General features: G+C 44.0%; 1 protein-coding gene across 12 annotated transcripts in view; it reads right to left on the reverse strand.

The window, feature by feature from the left end:
- The window catches only part of TIAM1 (TIAM Rac1 associated GEF 1), a 193021-nt gene that overhangs the window by 84675 nt on the left and 80468 nt on the right, over positions 1 to 27878 (reverse strand). For 5 of the 12 annotated variants that reach the window (XM_062622179.1, XM_062622183.1, XM_062622181.1 and 2 more), the window contains one exon: positions 5057 to 5235. The exons of the other annotated variants lie outside the window; for them this stretch is intronic. The gene's annotated coding sequence lies outside the window, so the exon portion shown is untranslated. The remainder of the gene's footprint in view (positions 1 to 5056; positions 5236 to 27878) is intronic. 12 annotated transcript variants of the gene reach the window in all.

Raw genomic sequence — 27878 nt, forward strand, 5'->3', positions numbered from 1 at the left:
GTGTAGAAAAGGAAAGGATTGAAGCTTGGAGTAAACTGCAGCCAGTTTACCACCAAAGTGCACTGGCAATCTCAGCTTTGCACACGTTTGTTTGATTCTTAGCACTGGCTTCACAATTCCAACAAACCCTACAAACTCAAAAATCAACAGCTATTGTTTATCTGCGTGTAATAGGAGGCCAAAAAGTTGATGGATATACACCTTTATCTGAAATCTTACTTTTGTTTTTGTTAGGAACTGTGAATTGAAGAACCAAATAGCAAAGTACAAATTCAACTCTTGGCAGCAAGCTAATGATAGGTTTGATTTCTGGAACAAAAAAAAACAAAAAACAGGGCAACATTAAGCAGGTACAGAGAGCCCCACACAAAAAAGCCATATAATGAAAATAAATTAGCATGAGTGACTCAGACTACACAAAAATAACTTTTCCTTCCTACTCACTCTGAAAGCAGATAGCTAGATCTAAGCACTTTGATCTAGCAAAGAGAAAACTAAGCTGGAACACATGGACTGGGTTTCTGCCCCCATCTCTGTACCTCACCTCCTGCATTATTCAGTTGTGCACATTCTGTCGTGAAACAGGTTTCCCATCCAGAAGATGGGAGTGATGATTTGGATTCAACCTTGGAAAACACTTTGAGGTCTGTGATCTCACTCTACAAATGTCAGAAATATTTTATCAGTAGTATTGGGTCCTTCTGGCCAAAGAGCAAAAAAGAAGAACAAGAAAAGTAAATGTTAAAGTACATGGCCATTCAAAACTAAACAGGAGATCCTGAATTACACAGAAGACAATTTAATCTAGATAAATAGTCCATAAATCTTGAACAGAAATTCCAAGACAAAACTTCGTCATATTTCTGTTAGTCTTGGTTGAAAAATAAGCTGCCTTGACACTTGTATTACTTTACTTGACAGTAAAGTAATCTGGAGGTTTTCATTTCTTGGGGCACGTTCCTCTCCTTTAACAGGATGCACTGATGGCTATTGAGCCAGATGCTGGCAGAATGAATGGGATTGTGTATTTTCCCTTGCTACTTAAATACACACTGTTGGTGCTTCAAGGAACTGAATTAGCCCTACATAAATTACGCAGAAAGCGAGGTATCGATTGTGCTAAACACAGGCACAGCAGTTCTGCCATGGGCTGCCATGGGTGCATATGCTAGAACTGAACTTCGCAGTGATACTTCAGAATCACAGTGAGAGGACTGCACTTCTCTACTCTTCTACCCAGCTAAGTAGGTTGTGTCTGAGGCTAAAAATCTGTTCAGTGCTGGAGCAAGAGGCACCTCCATGTATCTAAAATAAATATAATCACATGTGAAGTAAACTATACCGGGAAATACCCTATGTCTACTGGAATTAATGGCTGAACTCCCATTGACTGTCATGAGACTCAGATATCATGCATCATTTAGAAAAATAAATGCACTGAAGAGAGGGCAGGTTTTAATCTAAAAAAAAACTAACAGCATTATAAATCCCTACACAAGGTTTATTATTCCTTAAAAGCTACAGCCCTTTGATACAGACCAGACTGAAAAACAAATGTCAGCTAGGTTTTGCTTCTAAAACATTTTAAAGCACAAACACTGCATTTTGTCTTCCACACTAATGTCTAAAACCAGACCTCAACACCCTCCCCTGTCTTGCAAAAGAAACCCTCTTGGGGTAATGCTTTTAGCTGCTTTGATTCTGAAATTCTTGGTAACCACACTTCCATTTGACAGGATTTCCACTGATTGCAAAGCCCATCGGAGCATGCAGCCATCTATCCCCAGTCTCCAGCTTGCAGCCATCACTTTGGTGCCTATTTAAGGAAAAAGAGCAGTTTCTAGAAGTCCTCTTGAAACCCTGAATGATTGAAGAGTGGCTCTTTACCTTCAGAAATTGCGCTGCTGAAGGGCAGAAGCATCCAGCACACATCATACAGCCAGGCACACTTGCTGATGAAAATGCCAGGCAGCGTGGCTATGAAAAGCAGCCCCGTGCCACCGCCTCAATGTAGTCTCCATGCACACCAGGCAAAATTTCACCCAGCCAAAAAGTAACAGAACCACAAACGACTTGGCAAGGAAAGGAGCAGCAGCTCAGGCTGCATCCCGTGAGGAAATAAACACTCTCATGGAAGGAGGAAAGTCTTTTCTCCGCAGACGGCAGCAGGAATGTTTACTGAGTGATTTCACACAATGAGAAGTATCTGCTAGATACTCTCAAGAAGTGTCAGACTTCAAAGTAAAGGGCTGTCCTTTTCTAATTCTGTAGATTGGCACTTTAGGTAAGGACACATTTGCAAATCCCACAGACAGCTATCTAACCCATAGACTAGCCCATACCTCACTCTTGCACCCCAGAAGAGGCCTTACCCTAATCTCACTGATTTCCCCAGCATTACCTTGCAGGTTTGCACAAATGCTGTTCGGTGGGTGCAGGAGGGCTGCAGGCAGAGATGGTGCAGCTGATCCATCTGCAGCGATGCAAGACAGTGCCACCTCCATGGCTTGTCACCATACCCTAGCAGAGGCCAGCCCGCTTGGAGATGCAGGACACAATAGCCTAAATCCACCTTGGATGGGGAAAGCCAACCCTCCTGGGTCAAGCTGAGGGTGACTGTTTGTGGGGTGCCTGAGACCAATGGCTACCCCTGGAAGGGTTCCCCATCTACCCTCTCACCCCATTTTTGTGTCCCCTTTCCATTCCTGGCTAAGCATTTCCACCAGTTAACCTGAACCAATTCAGGTGCTCATGCAGCCGAGTCTACTAAACCAGCAGAAAATAAATACATTTATGGGAGGGGAAGAAGACCGTGGCTTTTATTAGTTTATTTTGCTGAGAGAGTGAGTTGAACTGGCACATGCCAGAGGCAGCACAAGGGTGCCTGCCTGGGGACACAGCAGGGTGAGGATGGGGCAGCACAGCTGGAAGGTGATGCAAGAGCCAGGAAAACGGGAACAGCAAGTGGCACCCCGCTCATCTTTTGCAGTACTGAGCTGTTAGGTCAGCTGAGGCTGTTGTGGAAAAGCAGCCCTGAAACATGTGAATTCACACTGAAACAGATGCCAGCGTCCTCAGCTAGCAGGAGCAGGCACTGGGCAGGGAAGGGAAGCCCCAACCTCCCCCCCCCTTCCTGGGGTAGTGCAGACACCCTGGGGCAGAAATGTCTTAAACTGCTCCAGCTCCGACTGCCAGCTGCTGCCTGTCTATGGCTTAACTGAATTTATCACACTCAATGAAAAAAATCTGTATCAAATTAAGAAAATGAGTAATGTTAATGGGAGTTGCATGCAAATACGAGTAGGACAAAGGCTCCCCTTGTTAGCTCACCCGCCAAATCCGAAGGTGACCATTAAAGACCCATCAAGGTACCACCAGGATACAACACAAATCAAGTGTGACATGTCTTGATGCTTTAAGCAGGGCTGTCGCTCTCGACCATTGATTGCAACGTGTCAGAAATGTGTTCTGAATTACTCTCTGAAGCAAGCAGAGATCAGCGTGCACTGCAACCAGAACTGGTTGGAAGTTTTTCAGCAGAAAATGTTGATTCATCAAAACCCAAACTTTTCATGGGAATAGACTGCTTTTGATGAAAGGCTCTTCCACTCCAAAAGGGAGAGATATGAATGCTGAAACAGGGAGACAGGCACGTCCACTGGAAGAGGCACCAGCTCAGTGACTCAGTTTCTTGCCAAAGACACAGAAGATTAAGATTCGTATCTGCAGCCCAAGTCAGGCAAATGAGGGGTGGCAACTTGTTCCTCCACATCCTCAAGAGGCAGCCTGACCATTGAGATATCTGGCTGACCACTGAGCTGTTGGCTGCTCTGGGACAGAGCTCTCTGTTCTGAAAGACCTGCTCCTTCCTGGTTCAGAGCAGGGAAAATGTCAAAACTGTGGAAATCTGCAAGCGGACAGGAAAGTCCCTCTTGAGCCAACCTGCACCTCAAGAGACGTTACATGGATTTGAATTCATTAGGGTTTTTTTAAAACAAAACTTAAAATTGACATCAACATTAGGATATAAGCAGGGAGACAACAAATTCTGCAGGAAAGCTTTGGAAATAACACAGTTGCCCCACACCAGCTACCCTAGACAAGCAGGCTGACCTCTAGCTGAACTGCTGAGTTTTTACTGGATGAGTCTTACATGAAATGGTTACACATAAAGACAATCACATTCCAGATGACCACTGACAACAGCCCCCTCAAAGAATAGAATTTTATTTAAAAACAGTAATTTTCCTTTAACTTCCCTTACCCCGAATATTAAATATTTCTGAAAATAGCTACAAACCCAACATACCCATTTCAATAAAACCTAACTTACTGACTCTCCAACCTCCAAAAAGTTGGGCCATTAGATTCCAGAAGAAAATCTGAACTATATTAACTTTCCAACCAAATCTGAAGCACCTCACAAGACAACAGATTGCAAATTTAAAATTAGATTCTAGTGGGAGGCCCTGGTGACAAATCCGTATTTTTCTCCTGGAGCGGAGCTTGAAGACTGTGGGAACCAGAACAATGATCAGATCCACAGCAAGCAGCGAGCCTACAGAAATAAACTTTTGCTAAAATCTGCCAGCCAACAACAAAGATTTTTACTGAACTCACAAGAACCACATAGAAAAATGTACAGGACTAATAACCAAGTGTGAACACACACATTCCATTGTAATTAAAATGTGCTGTCTGAAAAGGGCAAGAGAGAGGCTGAAATTCCACAGTAAGCCTTTGAGTTTCTCAGAAACTCCAGCAGCATATTTAATTGTTTTCAAATCAGAACTTTTTAACCAGCCACTGTTTTTTTGTAAGCCTTTCTCGCTTAAGTTAAAGTATGGGATGGACTTCAAAAAGGCCCTGCAGGCAGCTCAAACAAGAGGAGGAGAGAGGGAGGAAAGGATGTCATCAGTAGCTGCTTGATAGCCATTCAAATGCTGCTGGATTGCTAAACGGGTGTAACCATAAACTGCATGCAGCTGATCCCCTCCCTCAAACCACTATACAACACAGCAAACTCCTCAAGAAAAATATATGGACACACATGTACCTTCCGAGGCAGTACTGGTATCCAGCGCAACCTTCCCCAAGAGAGCTGTGGCATTTAGAGGTGCCGAATTGCAAATGATACCAAAATGAACAGTTACTGGGACTGCAGAAGCTGTCAGCACCTGCCACTCAGCGATTCCATTACTCTCACGTCAGAGTCTATGCCTATATGCCAAAAACCTGGGGAGAAAGAGGGAAGAAAAAAAATCAGACAAAGGGTTAGCAGGAACAGCTATAGAGGAGGACATCTTCTGCCTGTTATCATCACTTACCCAAGAAACACTGTGCAATACAGCATGCAAATGCTGTGCTTAAATTTGAGTGATGAAATCTGATGATGGCAGAATAAATGAAAAGCCCAGTCAAGCACCATCAACCCAAACTACATGATGTGGAGAGCTCCTCTTCCCACCACTTTGTACAATAAAAATCCCCAGAGACATTAACATGCCCCTGCTGAGGACAGTCTGTGTCAGGCAGGGCTAGAAAACCTCAGGTCCAAAAACACGCCTGCATCCAAAGACGCCCACCAAGAAAGAAAGGCACCTTCCAATAAACCAGGGTTTAACTTCTGGCAGCCAGGAGCGATCCAACTGCCGAGGGAACAGGCCCAAAACTAGAAGACCTCAGAGGAGATTTCTCTGTGCAGACTGTCTCATTTACAAAAAGGGTGATTATCCAAGCAGGGATTTCATTAACATTTTTCAAGGGCGAATCAGACATGTAGGGCAGAGCATTTACATGCGTTTTTGTGCACAGTGAAAGGATCGTTGGGTTAATTGCATTCACTAAGGCGCAGATACAAGAGAGCAGTCTGCACTTATTTAGACGTAAGACAAGTCATATGAATAGTCTTCAAGTTACACACATGCGTGCACTCATGTGGGTACCAAATCCCAGTCTTATTTTGTCCTGATACTTCTGGCAAGCTTCCTAGCAAGCACACCAGCTGCAGGTCCAGTCCTGTGAGACACCAAGAACCACAGCCTCACCAGAGGGCTGGGTGCGCTGCCCATGTCAGCTCTCAAGTCACCCAACTCCCCCTTCTCCCAACCAAACACCAGCAGGGAAACATCAATTCAACACCACACACAGAGTGTTGAGAGTTACAAACTTTTCCAAAAGTCTCAAAGAACAAAAACCTTGCAAGAGATTACTGATGCCCTTCATGTTATTATTGCTGCTTGGTGGGGAAACTGTGATCCTCACTCTTGGCTGGATTCTCAAAAGAGATGAGAGTCACCAGCTCCTTTCTAAATTAAAACCATTCTCATTTTCTTTCTCCTCCTTCATGTTCCCCTCTCTGCTCCCCACCTCCCCTTCTTCCCCCGAGCTGTTGGTTGAGATCTGAAAAGCAGTTCATGAATTGCTCAGGAGCTGGCAGAAATTAATAAAATGAAGCTCATTTATATTGAAATGGACTCATTACCATGCCAGCTGCCAATAATTTGCAAGACAGGAATCTTGCTGACAAACAAGGTCCTACAGGCAAGAGGCTTCCCACCTGCATCCACCACACGATGAGCAGCCCTGCAACGTGCATGCCTCACCTCCAAAGAAAAAGGAATTGTGACCATCTTTTTCAGATCCGCCTGCTGCTGCCTCAGAAAAAGCAGAAACACCCAGATGCAGCCGAGCACTTTATCTAATTTTCCATCTTGAGCAGTTTTTGAGGAGTTTGTAACAGACAAACCTGATCCGGACTGAAGCAAACGGGTCACTTCTGTGAGAAACCAACTACAACTCTGCTTGCTCTATACGCTGCCTGTGCTCCTCCAACACAAATTGTTCTCTTCTTGCACTCATTTGTTAAAAAGGTGGGAAGATCCAAAGTGGATGTTTACAACTGAATACTTCATTATCCAAATCCTCTCTACAGTCCAGCACTTCTGAAGGGCTGGCAAAAGCCTTTACCATGAACAGATGAGTATCATGCACACATAGCTCCTCCAGAAGAGAAGGATTTATTATTACCCTGATTCTTTCCTGAAAAACGTTGTTCCTGTTTGTTTTTACAACTTGGACAATCTTTCTGAAATGAAACCAAGTCATACTTTTCAAGAGTAACATCAGTTTTTCATACTTTTGTGTGCCATCAACACACACTGGAATGGTCCCTGTGCATCCCAGTTCACTCCAACAGCCAAAGCTCTGCACAGCAGAAATTCTGGAGAATAGTATGAATCAATAGTCATTTCATACATGGAGTGCTGAAGTAGTCTCAGACAAGGACTTCCCTCCAGCAAGGTCTTGGCAAAAGGGATGTCCATGCTCCTTCATCAGGAGTAAAGGCAGAAGCAAACAAGAGCACATCCCCATGGTTTGCTTCCCAGCACAAAACCCTTCCTTGCACATGATGCATTTGCTCCCGTGGACGTTTGCTCTGTCAATGAAGCCTGACAAAGGTAGGAGCTGACCACGCGTTCAGACCACCAGTAACTCACCACTAACTGTTCTTAGGGTAGATGGTCCGTTGCAAATGTTCACACATGGAACAGGTCACCTCATTAGAAAAGAAACATCAAATAAAGATTTCTACACTTCTGTGCTTAAGACAATATTCAGACTCCTACAGACATGCATGCACATGCACACATACATATGTCTATGATGCATGTATGCACCCATGTACGCCAGTGTCTGCATACATCAATGTAACTCCTCTTGTTCTTTGAAGGTTTGGAGTTAGCACAGCTGTATTTATTTCACAACCACAAACCAGCGCCTTGAAAAATCAGGCTGAAGATTTCCCACAGGGCTCATCACACAGCAACTTAAGTCAATCCAAACTGAGGAAGCTTGCAGCAATCCACCATGAATGGATTAAATAGATGCATAGTAGGGAAGCAGAATACATTAAAGGAGCACCTTGTTATTCATCACATCTGTTACCTGTGATCCTAGGTACAGCAACGGAAGGTTTGACTTTCACATGCTGCAAGCAGTTTGCCATGCCAGGAGATTAGGAAGAAAACCAGCACCCCTATTTTCTTTTTGCTTGCAGACATTGGACATGAAAAGTAATGGATGAAAAATATAGAAGATGTAGTTTTCTTAAAGCCTACTTTTTCAAAGCACAACCCAGCCTTTCCAGTAAGGAAAAATTAGTGTTGCCAGTATAACCCCTTGTGCAGTGTACATGAAGTTGTCAAGAAGGATGACAGCTCTATTTCAATTCTATTTTTACATTTCATTTTATGATGCATCGGTTTTGTCAGATTCCAAATGCAACTGCAGATGTGAGATCAGTTGGTCATTAAGCAAATCTTCATCCATCTTTGAGAAGCCCTCGGTAATTCCATGATAAACCATCAGGATGTATATACATAGACATAAATCAGTAGTCATTTCATACAAAAACTGTTTAATATTAATCAGTGAACTGAATACAGCTCTGGGCTGTATTCCCCACCCACAATCCCAGTTCCACAGCACTGTAACTCCAGTGTTCGATCCCATCTCCTGAAACAGAGAATCAGGACCTTTATTTGTAACTGGAGGCCACATTTTGTTAGCCTTTATTATCTCTAGTTAATACGAATTGCTGCCAAAATCAAACTATCAAAACACCTACCCTGAGAAGAAGGTAAATGGTCTAGAATGCTCCAGGGTCCTGGTATCCTGGCAACTCTGGCTCTGACCATCCCATAGCTGTGGGCTGCCCTCCACAAAGTGAAACACTGCAACCCACATGAGATGGATGGGTGGATGGATGGGTGGATGGATGGATGGATGGATGGATGGATGGATGGATGGATGGATGGGGAGAGGCTGCTGTGCTGTGTGGCCAGATCTTTGTCTGACAGGCCTGAGTGCACACATGGGTTCATAAATGTAATTCAGAAACGCTCCCAGCTTCCCTGTTCTTGATGTAGTCAATGAAACTATGTACAACACGGAGCACTTAGACCAACACTAGTGGATTTCAGAAGCTGGTTGGTTTTTAAACCACTGAAAATAAATGACAAACACTCTCCTTTTTGTGTTTTCTTTCTATGACATATAAAATGTCTTAGAACCTTTTCAGTTGTGGGAAAAAGTCATTTTAAACCAAACACAGCTTATACTGTCAAAGAAAACAGCTACTCCTGAAACCGGAAGCTGACAACCATGAACATCCTGACAAGCCTAGGGAGACCATTTGCACATCTGCAAGAATTGGCCAGCAGACCTGGAATTGCAAAACCTCTCTGCAACTGTCTCACTAACATGCAGCCTTTGTGTCTGTCACATTTAGAACAATGCTGGGTGATTGTTCCAGATGAAGAGGAGGGGAAAGAAAAATAAACCCACATTCCCTTTGTGAAGAACTCTTAAAGGAAAGATGTGGGAAGCCTTGTTCATCCAGCACCACACCTAGGAGAATTTCTAAGAAAGGGAAAAAAAGGCAAAAAAAGAGAGGGAGGGAGGGAGGTGCATTATGAGACCTAAAATCTCTGTATAGCTGACAATCAACCATCCCCAAATCACAGTAAAGGGAAACAAAACCAGAAGCATGGCACTGCCAAAGCACTGTAGGGCCTTGGTAATAAATTCATGGAAGAGAAGAGCAGGTAGCCCAAGGGAAAGACCCCTCTTCAGGGTTTCTATATTTATACAAGGGGATGTGAATAATTGACACAGTTGCGGCTTTGTTTGTTTTTTAATCATATTTACAACTATCTGAACATGTTTTAAGTATTTCTCCTTCCCTTCCCTTTTATTTTTAATGGTGGGAAAATCCCCCTTTCTTCCCTAGGGGAAACCTGCAAGGTTTTACACGTTTGCAGAGAAGGGCAAAGCAGGGGAAGGATCCTAATTTCAGATCATCAGACATAAGCAAATCTATGGGAAGCCACGAAGGCAACTCCCTGGAGCCTGTGGGGCAGACGAACAGCAGCTTCCGCACAGCACCCTGGGAAGTGGAGGGCGTTTATAATCCACTCCAGGGAGCTGCAGCCAGCCCCAAGCCATGAGGGAGCTGCAGGGAGGAAGGAGCCCACTTGGCTTCCATGGAGGACAAGAATGAGAAAGTACTGAGTGTGCATTTATGAATTACTTTTTAAAAGATAAAAGGAATGCCCAAACTTCATCTGAAATAAAAATAAGGTGCAGTTTGTTTATTTACCTTTAGGTTGCACATTATTGTTATTACACTTTGCTTGAAAAAGACTTTTTGCTTGTGCCAAAAGAGTAGGGAGCTGCTGATACACAATGAGGATGGGACGTGCCAAATGCATTAAAAACTCCCTTTATTTAGTAGTAACAAAAAAATGTTCAGACCAGGAGACAGAGCCCAGAATGGATCTATCAGAGCACTCACTGCACAGCTGAGGACAGGTAGCTGGAAGAGGAAGGAGGGAGAAGCAGAGCAGCACATGGCAGATGATTCACACACAGAAGAACTACGCAGCACCACAGTCCCCACAATAAAAATTAAAACACTTGGCTTGAGTGACCAGGGAACCGCTGAGGCAGGATGTGAAGGATTAGAGTGCTGTGGAAAAAAATTAAGGCAAATAATTGGAAGAGGGGGAATTGGAGAGGAAGCGTTTAGTGTATATCCTCATTTAAGCACAGAGGTAAGTAATCTGATTTTCAAGCAATGCCAAAGACCTCACACAGATCATTAAGATGGTGCTTGAGATATGAAGACAAGTATCTAATTTTAGATTAGTACTTAAGTACTGGGGAGGGATTCCAAAGGTCTACAGGAAAACAGGCAGCAAATTAAACTCAGGTGGGTGCACGATCAGAGTAACTTTCACATTTTGGTCACTCTCTCTGACGGAGAATGAGGTATGTCACTGAGATACAAAAGCATTATAAGCTATGCTACGTAATTAGTATAAAGGACATAAAAGTTACAACAACTTCCGCAACGAGGCCACAAGGGAAGCATAATAAGGAAAAGCACTGTAGCAAAGGATGTCCTTTTAAGTTTACAGCATGTCTTGCAGAAGTTTTGGTACCAGTATCTCTCTCAGTGAGCTCATAGTTTCAAATCAGCACCTTACAAAATTCAGCCTTCACTTAAATTGTTTGCCAGGGATGGAGTGCAGAGCAGAGCTTGATTCCTGCCTGCAGCCTGCCTCCTGTGCACCCTGGGCAAGCTGGGGATACTCCCCATAGCTCCTTTTCCTCTCTGCCAAGTGTGAATATAGCACTCTCATCAACTACGGTAAGACCCAAAATGGCTATACCCCCAATTCTAAAAGGCACTGGGTGACTCCAAGGAGGAAAGTCACATCTAACCAGCAGAAGGCACATGTTAAACATCCCACACTTCCTGAAAATAAGAGAGCTTGTTGCCTGACGTGTTGGAGGTGCTATGGCTTGGCTGCTCTGGCAGGATAGGGCAAGGTGGAGATGCTTGAGACTGCAGTTCACCCAGACTTAAAAAGACTACCAATAGTACTACCAGCTTCAGTATGAATTGAGCACTCCCACCAGCGCTGCTGGAGAGGACAGGAGGAACAAAAAGGAGTCTCAGTGAAGAAGCAGCCCTGCTTCACAAAACCCAACACTGGGAATTAGATCTACTGTTTATTCAGAGCCTGGGAGGAGAGGCAGGTGAGTATATGACCAAATGGCTGCTGTTTTCACCTAGTGTGATGATAACAACCGCAACAGAGCAGGTTTCTCATCCTGGCATTACCATAGTGTAAGCTCTCACCATTTCTCCAGCATACAGGAAAAAAGAAAAACACTCATGCAAAACTTGGCTGGCCTGTACTAGCTTGGCACTGTCAAAGATAAATCAAGAATTCAGATTTTATCTTGCACGTCCTGACAGAACCTGATCACTCAAGAGCCATCGCAGAGATGTATCCACACCACCGCAGTTAAGTTTATCCTGGTTGACCGGTTTTAGTCACAACTCGTACATCTCCTGACACAGCTCCTGCTGATAGCTCTCCCCTGCGGGAGGAACACACAACACCAACACGCTGGGTGTTGCTCCTTTAATTAAGAGGGGGCAAAACCCATGAGGGATGGTAATCCTGGGGGAAGACTCCCTTAGGGCTCAGGGTGTGAGCCTCCATCCTGGGAAGAGACTGGCAGGGAGCACAGAGCCCTGCCACAGGGTGGGAAAAGGGACCGATCAGCAAACGTTTTTGAGAGGAAAAGCCAAAACTACCAAAAGTCAGGCTAAGACAGCTTCATGATGGAAAGCTGAAACCCATCAGCTCTGAGTGCGGCCTCAAAATAAAATGAATGCTTTGCCTTCACTTTCAGTAAGGGCATGGGGGAGCAAGGTATGTGAATCACCACATCTGAGGTATCTGAGGAGCAAAATTCAAAGAGTTGAAAATGTGCCAGTCAGCAGGAGTTTTGAATCTGCATCCCAAAACTATGAGAGAAGTGGTGCAAGCAACCACAGGGGTACAGACAAGAATTTTTATATTAAAACCTGCGGATCAGGATCCTGCCTGGGACTGCAGAACAAGTGATCCCAGCAATGACATACCCATCTGTCTGGCTTCAGTGGCACGCAAGGCGTAAGACTGGAGAGCACATCTGAGAGACAGAACAAGGAAAAACATGGGAAGAAATGGGAAATTGAATAAAATGCAATGTGGATTGTGGCATGTTACTCTGATCAATTTCTCCAACAAAATAACCCATCATCCAGGGGAGGAAAGCCAGGAGATATCTTTCCAGGAAACTACTGGTTAAACTGAAGATGATGAAAATTGGCATAGCAATTGATATGCATAAGAATCTTTGCAAAGAGGTTGTGCTGAAAGAAGAATTATGTGGCTCAAGGGACCAGGTTTTATAATGTTTTCAATGATGACATGCAAAGAAAGAACTTTCCCAGTGATTTGTGCTGATGACACAGTCAGAAAAAGTCACAATACAAAGAGAGCTTTTGTCTCACATTGATCCCAGAGGACCACAAGCTCCCAATGTGATAAAAATTACCAAAAAAGTAAATGTAATCAAAAGATGCACCAAGCAAGACCTGCCCAGCAGAAACACGAGTGAATGCTGTCACAGAAGACACTGACCTCATCTGGAATAACATACGCAATCCTAATCATCTGTGGCAAAGGTTAATGCAGGTCAGGCTACCTTCAAGAAAAGCAAGGGGGACACAGTGAAGCATAGAGTTTCACCTGAGAGGTGAAAACAAGAAGACTGTCTCATGTGGCAAAACAAGAGGCTGTAAAAGGATATGATTTATGAAAAGGGTAGGTTAAAAAAATCACAAATTCAAACAGTTGTATTCATAGTAATTTCATCCTGACAATACAAGCAAGGCAAGGTTAAAGTGGACTGTGCCTTCCTCCCGCTCCCTCTCTCCTTTGCAAATGTCCTGAGGTCTGGCAGCAGTCCCTAGTACCTGGCTCCAGCGGAGACGTTCCTAAAAGCAGCCAGCCCCCAGCATGTGCTTGGGATCTCCCAGAACAAGACAAGACATACAGCAGGCAAGTCCCCACCATCCCAGTGTGACTGGTGATGGTCCCGGGAGCTGCAGGAGCAAGCCAGGGTGATCACTCTCTCAGAGATGTTTCAGAGGACAAGGATTGAAGGCTATACAAGTTTTGCGGGATGATTTCTCTTAGACAGATTGAACTTTGCCTCTAGAGTAACAAAACTGTAGTCAAATGGGACACAAGCATACAGCAAAGAGGCACCTTTGTGCACTGAGCAACCCCAGCGTACCTACTGAGTTGGCTTGTTCAGGAGGCAGTTACTGCTCTGGATTTCATGAACTGACCAGCCTTGCTGTGATCCATGGACTGCATTTGCATCAAGAGAGAGAGCTCAACTTTTCAAAAGATGTGAAACTCATGCTGTTCCTGAGCAGTATGAAAAAAGTAACATATTGATGCTGCTGGACTAATGCTCCATAGTTTGGCAGGTACAGGAGTTGGTTCAAATTCTCCTCTGGCTTGCAAACTATGGTCAATAAAGGTAAAATGTTGTTGCTGGCACACATAAGCTACTTGTAATTAGTGCAAAGCCAGCACTGCCAGATAACCAGCTGTGGGTCTTGTACCTTTTTGCTCCTGGCATCCTACAGAGCAGACTGCCAAAGAGAGCATTGGTTTTCTTCTTCTTCTGAAAATGATTCAAAAGTATGATCAGAGAAGGGGCAAGGAGAAGTGCTCCAAATCCTAGGTGGGAATTTTCCAGCACCAGGCTCTCTCTTTTTCTTAGTGCCCCAACATCTAAATATTATATGAAAACAATAAGCAACTACTTACAAGACAAACTGAGGACAACTGTTCCAGGAACACCTCTGTAACACAAGTAACTCAAGAAAGCCTCCTATGAAGGTGCCTTCCACAGAGAGGCGTACCATAGGGATTTTAGGCTTGCCAGAGGACTTTCATCTGGACCTCCCTTGTTTTGGAGGAGTGACATCCTCTTGGGTATAGATTAGAAAGCAGCATGTGGGTGCATGTGCATGTGAAGGGGTGAGGGTGGGGAAGCCACTCTTTTCTATTTTGTTGGTCTATGTGGAAAATTAAGTTTTCAGTTGAAAATACTGAGTAAGTTTAAGTCAAATCCATAGTCATAGTGATCATTCACAGCCTCCAATCCTGCCACGTGTCTGCTTAATCCCACCTGGGAGCTCCAATGAAGCAGTATCACTTGACTGTGGCCCTCCACAGTTTATAACCTGCTCCAGAGTTTCTCAACTGTCCCAAACTCAGAAACCACATTTCAGTGAATAAACCATTCACCAGAAAAGAAAAATTGATTGCCTAGCCTGAAGTGAAACATTACTGGAAAGTCAGCAGGCAGAGCTGTTTATTAGAGAGAGCGCTACAGATGCTGCCCGACTGAAGCACAACAAGAGTGCTGGTGGAAAAGTGCTTACAGTCAGTTCTGGTTCAATGCCTTTTTGATAAAAAAAGGTCACTAATAAAATGTTCTGCCTTAATATTTATAAGAAGAGTATTTTTCTTACCTGTAGCAGTTACTGTGGGGTATAGTCACAGAAACGAAACATTATACAGTGCTAAAGTATTAAGTGGGATTTTTTTAGGAATTCTAAAGTACACATTAGAAATGCAAACTTCTCACAAAACAATAGCTGTACTTCTTTAGAAATGCTGGGTTGGTGAAATATCAGCCACACTGTCAAATGAAGACACACTAAATCTACACAGCACTTGATATTTTCAGCAGTACTAAATGTCATTCCATCATTTCAACGCTTCATGTTGGTATGTGGCCCAAAATAGTCCTAAGAGAAAATAACCCGTTTCCTCTTTAAATTTAAAGAGTAGTAGATGATTTTAGTAGCTGAGAAAGCTACTGATATTTTCTGTGGCATCATTCCCGGCCCAAATGAAAATAAAAATTGCGGTAAATGTACACACAGTGTATTTGTAGACACACTGACCATATTCACCTATGCCCACAATACAAGTGAATTATTCAGCCCACCTGAGCTCATAACAGTTCCTGACTTCCCATGAAAGGCATCTGTCCAACAAATGGAGTGATCTCCAAGCTGCAGGAAAGACCACACTTTCCCAATAATTTCCCAGCACCATTTTGTCCGTGTGCACACAGCCCCCACTGTGTTACTGGATAAAGTATTTTTTATTCAAATGGGTGTTCAAAATAATATCAGGGAGCCTGAATTTCAGTCCTCTTGAAAACCATGTTTTCTCACTCCTCCCCCCTGGCTAAAGCCACTAGGAGAGGTGACTCTCCCATGCCTTCCACTCCACCAGCAGCCACAGCCTCACCACATCTCCCCATTGATGCTATAGACCTAGGGCAGAAGAAGTAACTTATTTTTTGCAAGGAGTGGATACACCTCAAAGACAAATAAGAGACTACTGCCATTTTGAAGTGGAATTTTAAAGGGAAGCCCTTTAAAGAGGGGCCAAAAGAGAGTAGCAAATGACACCTTTACAGTTAAGCTAAACAAAGACTCCTTGGTTTGCAGTGCTGCACCAGCCTTTCACCTCTTTTTGGAAGACAATATTCTTTGTGCTGGTTCAGAGGTCTTTACCATTGAAGTTTTCACATCGCTAGTACAGAGTCTGCCTTAGAGATGCTCTGGTGACCTCTGGATGTTTTGCCATGACAGACAGTCTTCCTCTCTTAAAGGATCACCTTATCACTCAGTACTTATGGGCTGCACATCCTTTCAAGTCACCCACAAGTGAAATCAAAATATTTCAAATGCAATTCCCTCTTCCAGTTGTTTACTTGTTTTTTTTCTACCACTCGTCAGAGCCAACATACCTACATGAAAAGAGGAGGAGGAGGAAAGAAAGCTAGTATTTTGCACTTCATCATTTACAGTTTTCAACCAACGCCTACAAAATCTTTCTCCAAAAGTTATCCCCTATATATTAAAGGAGGAAAGACTCTGTGCAGTGCAGGAATATAAGCACAGGCTCAAAATTGAGGCCAGACCTATGTTGCAAATATGTGCCAACACAGCTATGTCAGTCACAAATTTGATGGAGCATGACCTGTGATTATGCCTGCAGAGACCACTGCAATACAGTTATAGGAGCAAAACTGTGACATGACTTATAGTAACACTTCTTTTTTCCCCAAAGAAAAACAAGCTTAGAATAAGCTCTTCCAGCAAAAGCACTGTTTTGCTGGCATAAGCACCAGCCACATCAAGAAGGCTTTGTACCACTGCAAGGAGGCCAGGCTGGTGCACCACACCAGCGATGAGCTGTTAACACCTATCTGGCCTTGCTGCACCCCACTTCTGTGCCTGCCCTCAGCAACACAATGCCTTTCTTCATTCCTCCACTAGCCCTGCTGCTCTCGGCTTCCTGGGAGGGGAAAGTCATTCTTTTCTGCATTGGTCCCTGTTGTGTAAAACCTGGGCTGCTCCCAGCAGCCTCTTATCATTGCGACACACAGCAGCACAAACACTCTCCTTTTTTGCCATACTGCAGCCAATTGCTCCTCATCTGCGAGCTTCTGGCTGCACCAAGGGTGGGCTGAAACCTCAGGTCTGTCAGGGGAAGAAAAAGTGTCTCCCTCCGCCGTGCTGACATCATCCTTTTCTTCAAGGAGCTGTCAAGCTTACACATATCGGGCTCACTCGGTACAAGCCACCACATGAGCGAGCCAGCAAGCCTCCCTCCCACCTTCAGAAATAACAGCTCTCTTCCACACCTTGCCCAAAAGCCTTAGTGAAATGGGTGAAAAATTAATTCAGTGGGCTGAGGGAACTGAGGGTGTTTAGTCTGGAGAAGAGAAGGCTCAGGGGAGACCTTATTGCTCTCTACAACTACCTGAAAGGAGGATGGAATGAGGAGGTGGCTGGTCTCTTCTCCCAAGTAGATAAGACAAGAGGAAACAGACTTGAGCTCTGTCAGGAGAGGTTTAGATTAGATATTAGGAAATATATCTTCACCAAGAGAGTGCTCAGGCATCGAAACAGGCTGTCCAGGGAAGTGGTGGAATCACCATCCCTGGAAGTGTGCACAAACCATGCAGATGCCTTCAGTGACATGGTTTAGTGGTGGACTTGGCAGTGCTGGGGTAACGGTTGGACTTGATGATCTTAAATATCTTTTCCAACTTGGTTGATTCTATGATTCTATTTTCAGCACCTTTTTCATTGCCCCACAATGCCCTCACCAGCCAGGCAGTGCCTGTGCCTCTAAAGCCTGCTCCTCTTGCCCTTCTCTCATGGGATATCCTACCAGGGTTTGGCTGAGGGTAAGGCTTCTTTGCCACCTCCTCCCTTTCTCCCTGCTCTGGCCAAGAAAGGCTCAATAGCTCCAGTGAGGAGGATAAGGAGGAAGCAAAGGCAGTGGCAGGCAGCACTGCTGCTCTCCCCAGCTGCCAGCTCCCAGGTAGCAGTCCCAGCACATCTCACTTCCCCATTTGAAAAAGCCTGTCCTTCAAAGGAAGTTCACAGTAAGCATTTTGAAAACACCCTTCTTAACATCCTATACATAACTTTTGGCAATACCTGAAATTCCCACAGCAGCTATGTTCAGGAAGGGTATAAAAAAGCAACCAAACACTCTTGTTCCTCTGCAAAATGGGTTCATTGCTTTAGAATTTTGAGAGCCCAACAAAGATGGCACAGGCTTGAGAAAAAAACACTCCTCCTTTCAGCCTATCTCACAGGCTGTAGCGTCTACTATACCGTCCTCCTGGTGACATCTGGGAGGTTGCAATTAGCAGTACCTACCAGTACTTCTGTAACCTTATACAGCATAGCTAAGAGTGAGCCCATTAACTGTGACATTTTTGTGGGAATTCTGTCAGTTCATTTGTTCCGGAGGCTTATATTTATAAAAGGTACAGAAACCTGATGGGCTTCCTTTGTTCGCAGTGTTTCAGACAGACTCACCAACTTTCAGGGCTCATTCCAGGTTTAGTAATTAGATTAATAATTATCTATATGGGTAGTAAATCCATTTTAAAGATAATAACATTTGAAGAGTAACTTAATGTTAAAAACAAGAGTGGCACTCCTCCAAACATCACCCAAAATCCCACTGCACCAATTAATATGCAGAACATTGTTTAGGCTGACCACTTATCAGCACAGTAGGTCACAAGGGAGAAGTAATTTAAACCAGCCGTGCCTGCAACGGTTTTGAAATGAAACAAATAAACTACTGCAGCCACCGCTGGGAATGTGGTTTGAGGCCAGCTTCCACCACCCCCATTTACCATTAGTTCTTCTCTACTTTGAAAAGTCCAAGTGATTTCATCTGATGGGGGAACAGAGCACAGACCTCATTCACCGGGATGAGGTGATGGGGCAGAGAAAGCACCCTGTGCACTGCTGGCCTGGCAATCTACATGTCAACAGCAAGCACCATAGTGAGAGTGGGGTGCAGATCCCCAGCACAGAGACAGGGATGGGAACCAGCACTGCTCATGGGTATCAGCGCTGCGTGTGTGCCACAGGCAAACAGGCAAACACCCCTCGACCACCTCACCCCTCTCCATCTCAAAACAGAGGCCATGCAGCAGCCGCCACAGGAGAGGGCTGCAAAAAGAAGCCAGACACGAGGTTTGGCATGTCTTATCTACGCCCAGCTGTGGGAAAGGAGGAAAGCCCTCAATTATCGCTTCTCACACAGGTTTTAACATGCCTGGACATATTCCCTGCCTCTTAAAACAAAAAAAAAAAATAATTAAGCCATGGAAAGTAATGTATAATCACTTTTGCAGGGTACCTTTCCACTCGAGCTTGCAGCGTCTGCCCTGCCATGTACTTTTCCCAGTGCAATGTCACTTGCGAAACATTTTACACAATGAGCACCTAGAACTTTTCAAGGGGAAAAACTTCCCCCGGCCTCACCAGCAAATTAGGTGAGGAAAGGAAAGATGCACCAGTGGAGGTTGAACACAGAGGTGAAATTAAGAAACATAAGCGCTAGTTTACACAGGAGATGCAGGAAGCTCTGGCCAAGCATACAGCCAAGTGCATCCCAGGCTGCTGGGTTCAGGCTTTCAGTCAAACAACTCTTGCAGGGCCCGGTGGCAGCATACACATAACATGCTGCAACAATTTTTTAGCATCTACTGAAATGCAGAAAGGCTGTACATGGACCGCTCTAACCCATACTGTAACATGGAGGTGCAGACACTGGCAGGGAAAAATCTTCACAAGAATAGTTCAGTTGCGGGCAGGCAGAAAGCCACGCCAATCCCCTGAAAAGTAATGCAAGCACATCTCTCGGAGCCATTCATAAAAGCTGGTGCTCAACTTGAGGCACGAAACATTGAGAAAAACCCCAGACCATGAGGCAGCTAACATGATCTAGAACATCAAAATGGGAGGGGAAGGGCAACAGATTGCACTTAATCTTCCTAATGAGCAAAAAGGCTGGGAAAACTCTAGGAAGATTTTGTACAGGGATTTATAGGTGCTCACAGGAGCTCAGCAAGGTTAATAACCTGCTCTTCTCACAACGACGCACATAAATCCGCAACTTTAGGGCACGAGGCCAACTTTGTAAGTTTATGCTCAATAGTTCCATTTTAATCTTCCTCCTTACAGACTGACTTCCAACCACGTTTTGAAAAGGAAACGAGTCCAATACTTGTCTTAACAAGTGAGCAACACCTGCTCCAGTGTTTTTGGTCTTAATGTATTGTTTTGTTGCTTAAAGCCCAAGCTAACAGGGTTAGGGGAAAAAAAGGCTCATGACCAGTTTCAGGAATAAGAGGAGAGAAAAAGACTTCATTCATTCATGCCTTTGTTTTCCGGAAACTTATCCTGACATTTCTCTGTCAATACATCATGAAAAATGCAGAAAATGCAAACACAGGCAGGATGGTGCTTCAAAGGGAAAAGGTACAGCCCTGCTTTGGCTCCCAGTTTCTTCTGACTAAGCCTATATTCTGGGATATTTCTGCATCAAGAGACCTTTTTACTGGAACTTTTAACAAGCAGGGAAAACAGAACAGCATCCCGCTTGCCAAGAGTAATTGTTTATGCAAGATTTCCAGAATCCATCTTCTTTTCCCCCACAGAAAACTGATGTCCACTCACAGGGAAGATATTTAAATGCTATAATATGAGACCTGAGCAAAGCTCAGCACTGCTGTAATGCAAATTGGCTCCCACCAGACTCAAGGGATGTTTTTATATGAACACTCACATGACTGAACTTAAGTATTATCCCACAGCGATGCACCAAGGTCGTTGTTTCAGATATCACCCTGACAAGCGATTTTATTAAAAGAAACAAGATTAAAAAATTATGCAGAATTCCAGACAGAATTAACCCATAATTCAAGTGAGCAGCTGGAAGTGCAGATCAATGTAAAGCAAGGATTGCTTGCACGCCTATCGGCGTGCACCCCCAGGCTAGCATTTTTTCCAGGGAACTTTCAGATGAAGATTAATGGAGACATGAGGACAGCTCTCAGTTTAACCTGTCAGCCAGTGATTTCGGACTAAATTGAGTTATGAATTGTTGATCCCATAAGAATGCTACTTAGACATTTTCTTTCAGTGTACATTGCTTAAGATGCTATCTATCAAAATGAAACAGAAAAGCATTTTTTTGTCTGCCATGCATGATTTTGCCCAATTCATTTATTAAGGGAGTTTAAGGGAAATATTCAGAAGAATGCTACATGATGTGAACAGCTAAGTAAGATGTCCCAGTGTACATATTTTCTAACTTAGCCTGTATTTAAGGCAAGCATTAAATAACAAACAGTGAACACACTTCTTAGTACTAACATAAAATTCATTAGTAATTTTATGCTAGTAAACATAAAATTTATTGTTAATTTGGTTGATTCCTTTGCTGTGCCAAGTGTAACAGGTTGATAAATTCCTGCAGAAAGGATATCATTCACAAGGACTATTCTTGCACTACCTGGAGGGATGCAAGTGACAACTGGAAACACTAAAGCCATCCTAGCCCATGGCATAGGAGTGGTACCTCAAGCCCACTTGTTCAAAAGCCCTGGCAGCCTGTCCAGTGGGTTTTGAGCCATGGTCTCTGCAGCAGCCCATGGGAATCCAGGAGATGGGAAAAGCATGGCCACAGCTGCAAAAGAACACAGCACACTGCCCACTGACTTACTTCTAAAGGATTCACACCTCTGCTGGAATAGTATTTAGGGATGTACTGACCAAAAGATGTTGAAAGCCACTCCGCAGAAGTACAGGCTGTGTGCACTGGAATGGGTTTGAATTTGCATATAGAGAAAAAAAAAATCAGGATAAATCGCATTCAATTATCATGACAGCTAACTATAAATTTTAATTTAGCTGACATGTTACCAAACATGACATCCTGGACTAGATTGACCACAAAGTTGTGATTGATGTCACACAAACTAACTTGATGCTTCAGCATCAGGCTTAAATACATTAATATGTTTAGACCAACCTTAAGTAATATCTCAAAATTCCACCAACATTTTCCTAATCCATTTAGATGCAGAAACGTCGATGCAATAGCTATCCAGCTTTTCCAAGGAGATTATAGTGCCTTTCACGAAACAAGCCAGGAAGCAATTCTACATTCCAAGTTAGTAAACAGAATTAGATTTAGAATCAGAAGAGTAATAATTTCATTCTTCATAAGGGAAAATGGCAGAAATAATTAAAAACTAATAATTGTGATAGAAACCTAGCTGAAACATTTGTTGATTTTAAATTAAAATGGTCTTGTGTTGGACTAACAGTGAGTTGCAATTAGAATATTTTCAACCCTCTCTTAATAAAAATAGCACTTAAATTTATGGCATTTTTAATTAAAACAACAACCTATAGGACTTGGAAGAAAAACCTCGTACAGCTTTACAGATTACTCTGCTGCAGAGAAAAACACTGAGGTGTTAACCCCATCAAGAACAGCTAAAAGAATTTCAGCATATCATTCAAGTTCAAAATACTACAAATACAAAATTTGACTAGCATAAAATTCAGATGATATTTTCTCCTTTCTCCTCACTCTTACATTTTGTGATTTCATTACACTGTCTTAATCTTTTCACCTATTAGCAAGGGATCACAAATACCATCAGGAGGGCTAGTTAGGGTGCGGCAGCTAAAACCATCCCCAAGTGCACTGTTGTGATTTTAACACGGGTGAACAGGCTGAGCTGTACATCTTAACGCCCTATTTCACCATCGCTGCTGCAGGGGTGGTAGCTCTTAAAAGAGGACCAGTATGGATGGCTGTGGGCAGCCAGTGACTCAGTGCCCAGTTTAATTTGCTATTATGGAAGACAACACCCTTAGCTACCTTTTCTCGTGCACTCCATACACAGCTGCTGCCCCAGCCAGATCCCTATGGCTCTGTTGGCTACGCCAGTGCACACCCCAAACTCTCCTTGGCTGGTGTGAGTTTTAAGGGCATGAAGAAACCTAAACTCTGGTACCCATATAAACTTTTTGGCAATAAACCCCCAAAAAGTCAGTTCTACTGTGATTCTGCAGAGACAGATACAGTGATACCAATGTACAGGTGACCTCTGCTGCTGCAGCTGAATCCCCTTTGCACAGGAAAATAATTCCATTGGTAGTCTTGGTAAGACCAAAACCAATCAAGCTGAGGGAGGTGAGGGAAACCTCACCACAAGCAGGGAAACTCTTATCTGGGAAGCCGATGGACCTCCAGGCACTTCCAGAGGGACAAAGCACTAGCTCAGCCCCCTGAGCATCCCCATGACTTCAGGAGTTGGCTGCCCAACTCCAGCAGTACACTCCAACATGCATACTCATCCCTGCTGACAGTACAAAGTAAATGGCTATCTGCACAGGTCTGTGAGAAGCTGGAACCATAAATGGTCATTTAGTCAAAAAACCCTACTCAGTTTCTATATGAGCTCATGATAACCCAGCCCAGACATGTGATCTCTATGTCTCATGCTCTTAGGGATCAAGCTCTTCACATACATTTACGTTTAATCCTTTGAGCACTATTACAATGTCATAACGAAAATAAAATAACAGCTTTCAAGTGCAGCTATTGAGATAATCACATTCAGCCAGAAACAATCAGAAAGCTCAAGTCCTCAAATCCACGATTCACAGTGAAACAGCTAATGCTTACAGGTAGCATTTCGATTACATTCTGTACTGCTGAGTAAATTCAACAACATTATACAATGCTGTCCCATTGGGTAGACCTATTTTCTGTGATTAGCCCGATGAAACAACCTGCAGTACTTACATCAGGCATGCTCAAGTTCCTGTTATTTTCTTTACACTTAGCACTGCCACTTATTTTCACTTCTCCAGCAAGAGTTTCGGAGAGCAGTCAGATTAGATGCATGGGGGATGTTTTTCAAAGACGGGCATGTGCCTCTAGGGCTGAGGCCTCTTTTTTCCTAAGTTTTTAGATTCTAGAGGATTCTGTTCAATTGCAAGCCAGGAATTTTGGCACACAGCACCCAGGGTTTCCGACAGGCTTCTTTATTTATTCAATCGCAAAGCTTAAGCAAAGGCTGCACTTTACAGCAAAGGTACTAGATTAGGGCTCCACTTTCAAACTTAATTCCATGGATTCACAGGCAAGTATCTTAAATCTCCCTGCATCTCAAATCTCCTTTTACAGATGGAGAAACTGCTTTCCTGTATCACTGAAATAAGGTCAGAATAAAACCATTTATATAAGTGAGGTGCTCAAGCAGGTGACATGGTGGTAACAAACATCTAGTTAGACAGAAGGGACTGTGCTCAACACCACTGAATTTCATCTAAGCATCAAAAACACAATGCCACTTTGCTACACATAAAAAGCCTCTCTAAATTAAGTGAAAGGAATCATGTCCCTGCCCCTGGCAAGGGGTTTGGAACTAAAATGATCTTTAAGGTCTCTTCCAACCCAAACCATTCTCTGTGATTTTATATGCACCACCTTAAGAGATGACCAGAATTAGTCTGATATAGCAGACTATAGGGTAGGACCCACGGCATTACTTTGAGATAATATGACAAAAACTGCAGGTCAGGCAGAATATGAATCCCTGGCCTCCAACATTCACCTATTAGGTTTAAAAAGAAAGGTCAGACACAGATAATCCTCTTATTGCTCTGTCAATTTTACTAAGAGACCCTAAACACGAAATTTGTCCCAGCATTATCAATAAAAAATTTGTTTCATTTTCCAACATCCCAAACTTCTTCCCCTCGAGAGTTCAGGCTGGGAGCCTCACTGAGCTCTGGGAGTGGTGGGTTCAGCCTTGAGCACCTGCAGGCTTGAGCCAGCCAAACATCCCAGCTTCTGAGTGCCCTTTGAGTGGGGAGCTGGGGAAGCAGGTAAGCAGACAGGCCTCCACACAGAAGCATTGATTTCCAAGACTTCTGGAGATTTTTGCTAGAAAACTCACAGCAACAAGTTTTGGTACCATCTGGTGCAAAGAGGATAGCAAAAAGCAAGCGCTGCCAAGAAGGCATGAAGTTGCTGCCTCTCCCTTCTGTACCAAATTCTGAGTAAGACGTGACTAACATCCTTTTTTCAGATTGCAAGCAAGAAAATTTGTTGCCATTTAGAGAATGAATGAGTAGTTCTGGGAGGAATAAAACCTTCTAAAAGCTTTTATCTTCCCATATTCAAATATACTTCCTTTTTAAAGAAAATTTGATAAAAGTGTAACTTTAAACACCTGCTGAAAATGCTGTAATCCTTAATTCCTTCTCATCAGTATCACACACTGTCAAAACCTGTTCTCTGTTGGATTTTACTTCTTTCTCTGAATAATCTAGGACCAAAACATGTTACAGATAAGGCAGTGGAAGCAACAGGTGGGTAGAGGTTTTGAAAACCTGATGCCACTTTCTTAAGTGACTTGTTCTGGGGTTCAACAAGCAAAAAGTGCATTAAACTTTAAAGGGATTCCTGTACAGAAATAGCTCTCCACAGCTAGCTGGGCTCGGTAAGTTTGAAGTGAGGTGTACACTCTGATGAGCAGGTTCGAGACTGCTCTTAAAAGGCTGGCTATCTGCAGCTCGCCTGTCATCTTGTCTAAATTACAGGCAAGCTAAGGATGGCCAGCTGTGCTTCTCTCAAACCCACTGTGCCATCTTGGGCAACATGGGCTTTGGAACCATTTCAAAAACAGGATGATCAGCCTGCAAACTTGGGATAAGCACAGCAAAGTTGGAGCAGGCTCTGGTGCCAAGCAGGACCCACGGGAAATCCTGGAGGTCAGGGTAGGACCCCATCCCAGCGCAAGGGTGCACGTATTATACCGGGCCTGGCAGGCAGGTCTACTTGCTGGAAATGAGCTCAAGCTGAACCCAAATCTGACTCCAAAGGCAAATTCCTCAGACTTCTTGTTCTTCTTGAATAAGAACAACAGCTCTAGGCTAAACCAACTTGGGGTAAGGTGTAAATGTGCAAACTATATTCAACAAGTATCAGAAAATCTTTGTAAATGTTCCCAAATCCACAAGATCTCTGTGTGTGAGGAGCCATCTTCCTTTACAGAGGCACTGAAGCACCTGAAGTGTGGGCAAGCCACTGGTGGCAGGAATGGATCTCAACTCCAACCACCAGACTACGCTCCCTGCTGAAGGCAGCCCGCTTTCATCTCCTCAGAAAATCAACACTGAAACCAACTTAAAAGTAAAGCCTTTGGTGGGGGAAGGGAATCCAGCAAAGCCCTGAAATGCAGATCAGGAACCTGAAGGTTTACTTGCGTAACCTCACTCAGTACATTTAAGTTAGTGTTACGTGCTTGTCTCATGAGAACAAGGCTCTATGTCCCCCCAAAAGACTGAAGCTAAACAGCTGCCCCTTAACCTTTCAGCTAATAACAGCCTCCACTGGCACCTCCAGAAGGAAAGCTAATCTCCAAGGAATAAGTTGTGTGCAGTTCTGGTGTCCTCAATATCAAAAGGACATAGAACTGTTGGAACAAGTCCAGAGGAGGGCCACGAGGATGATCAGGGGACTGGAGCACCTCCCGTATGAAGACAGGCTGAGAAAGCTGGGGCTGTTCAGCCTGGAGAAGAGAAGGCTGCTTGGAGACCTCATAGCAGCCTTCCAGTGTCTGAAGGGGGCCTATAGGGATGCTGGGGAGGGACTCTTAATTAGGAACTGTAATGAAAGGACAAGGGGTAACGGGTTGAAACTCAAACAGGGGAGGTTTAGATTGGATATAAGGAAGAAATTCTTGTTAGGGTGGTGAGGCACTGGAATGGGTTGCCCAGGGAGGTTGTGAATGCTCCATCCCTGGCAGTGTTCAAGGCCAGGTTGGATGAACCTTGGGTGGCATGGCTTAGTGTGAGGTGTCCCTGCCCATGGCAGGGGGTTGGAACTAGATGATCTTAAGGTCCTTTCCAACCCTAACTATTCTGTGATTCTATGATTCTATGATCCCTGGATAGCAACTTCATAGCTCTCTGCTACTCCATGGCAATCACATACTACAATGTCCTCGACCTTTTATTACCGTGCCATCTCCATAGCTCTGCACATTTCAGTATACAGGATGTCATTTTTTTATCTCAATGGATTTATTTACAATTTTGCCTACCTGACCACTCACCGTTCCCTGGGAGCTGTGGTTTTACTGGGCTCCTGCAAAGACTTCAACGTTTTTTCCCGTGCACAGTTAGAATACTTCACTGTTTACTTTCACAAGACACATTTCTCTGATGTTGCTGAGTTATGCAAAAATAGCGTGCTTCACTGACATGCTTCCTATACATTTGCAAGTTGTTCTATCTGTGTTTCATACACACGAGGGGCATGTTCTCTGGAAACGTTTTTCTTCTGAGATACCGTCCACGCCAATCACCTCCTGGTCAGGGACCCTGCTGTACTGACACTGCAGTTGCACCTGAAAGCTCCAGCGTGAACTGAAACCAGAGCTCCCAGCTGCTTTGCAGCCACACAATGATATGTGATCCTTGGTCCAGGAGCTCATACAAAGCTGTAGCTGTTTTCCCCTACCATTGCAAACTCAGGCTTGTCAGTTATTTCGCTGCCATTTATTTGGTGCTGGCAATACTATGCCTCACGCACTGGGGCAGTACCAGCTCCCATTTCACATGGCACCTAATTGGGGAAACCAGCCCACACCATTCAGCAACGGACACCAAGTTTCCAACAGGTATAAAGTGGCTCAGCCTCCTGTTTTCAAGGAGGATTAACCAACACAGACCCAATGAGACTCCAGTCCCTGCAGCATTGGCCAATACATTTGATGCAGAGAGACCAACCCCTGCTTCTACGCCTCTTTCCTTGAACCCCATCCTAAATCCTTGCATTTCCCCACAGTCTATTCACTGCCAGCTTCTCCCTGATGCTTACCAAATACCTCTCCCTGGAAAAGGAGGTCCCAACAAGGACAGCTGGAAGGTCCTCAGAAAACAAGGTTAGCTTTGAAGCCTGGGCCTGAACAAGGCAGCAGGCCAACTTTCTCCACAAAGCCTCTATTTCCAA

This window comes from Pezoporus occidentalis, unplaced genomic scaffold (assembly GCF_034315485.1).
Source record: "Pezoporus occidentalis ecotype Australia unplaced genomic scaffold, CSIRO_AGI_Poc_V1 ctg24, whole genome shotgun sequence".
Taxonomy (NCBI): Eukaryota; Metazoa; Chordata; class Aves; order Psittaciformes; family Psittacidae; genus Pezoporus; species Pezoporus occidentalis.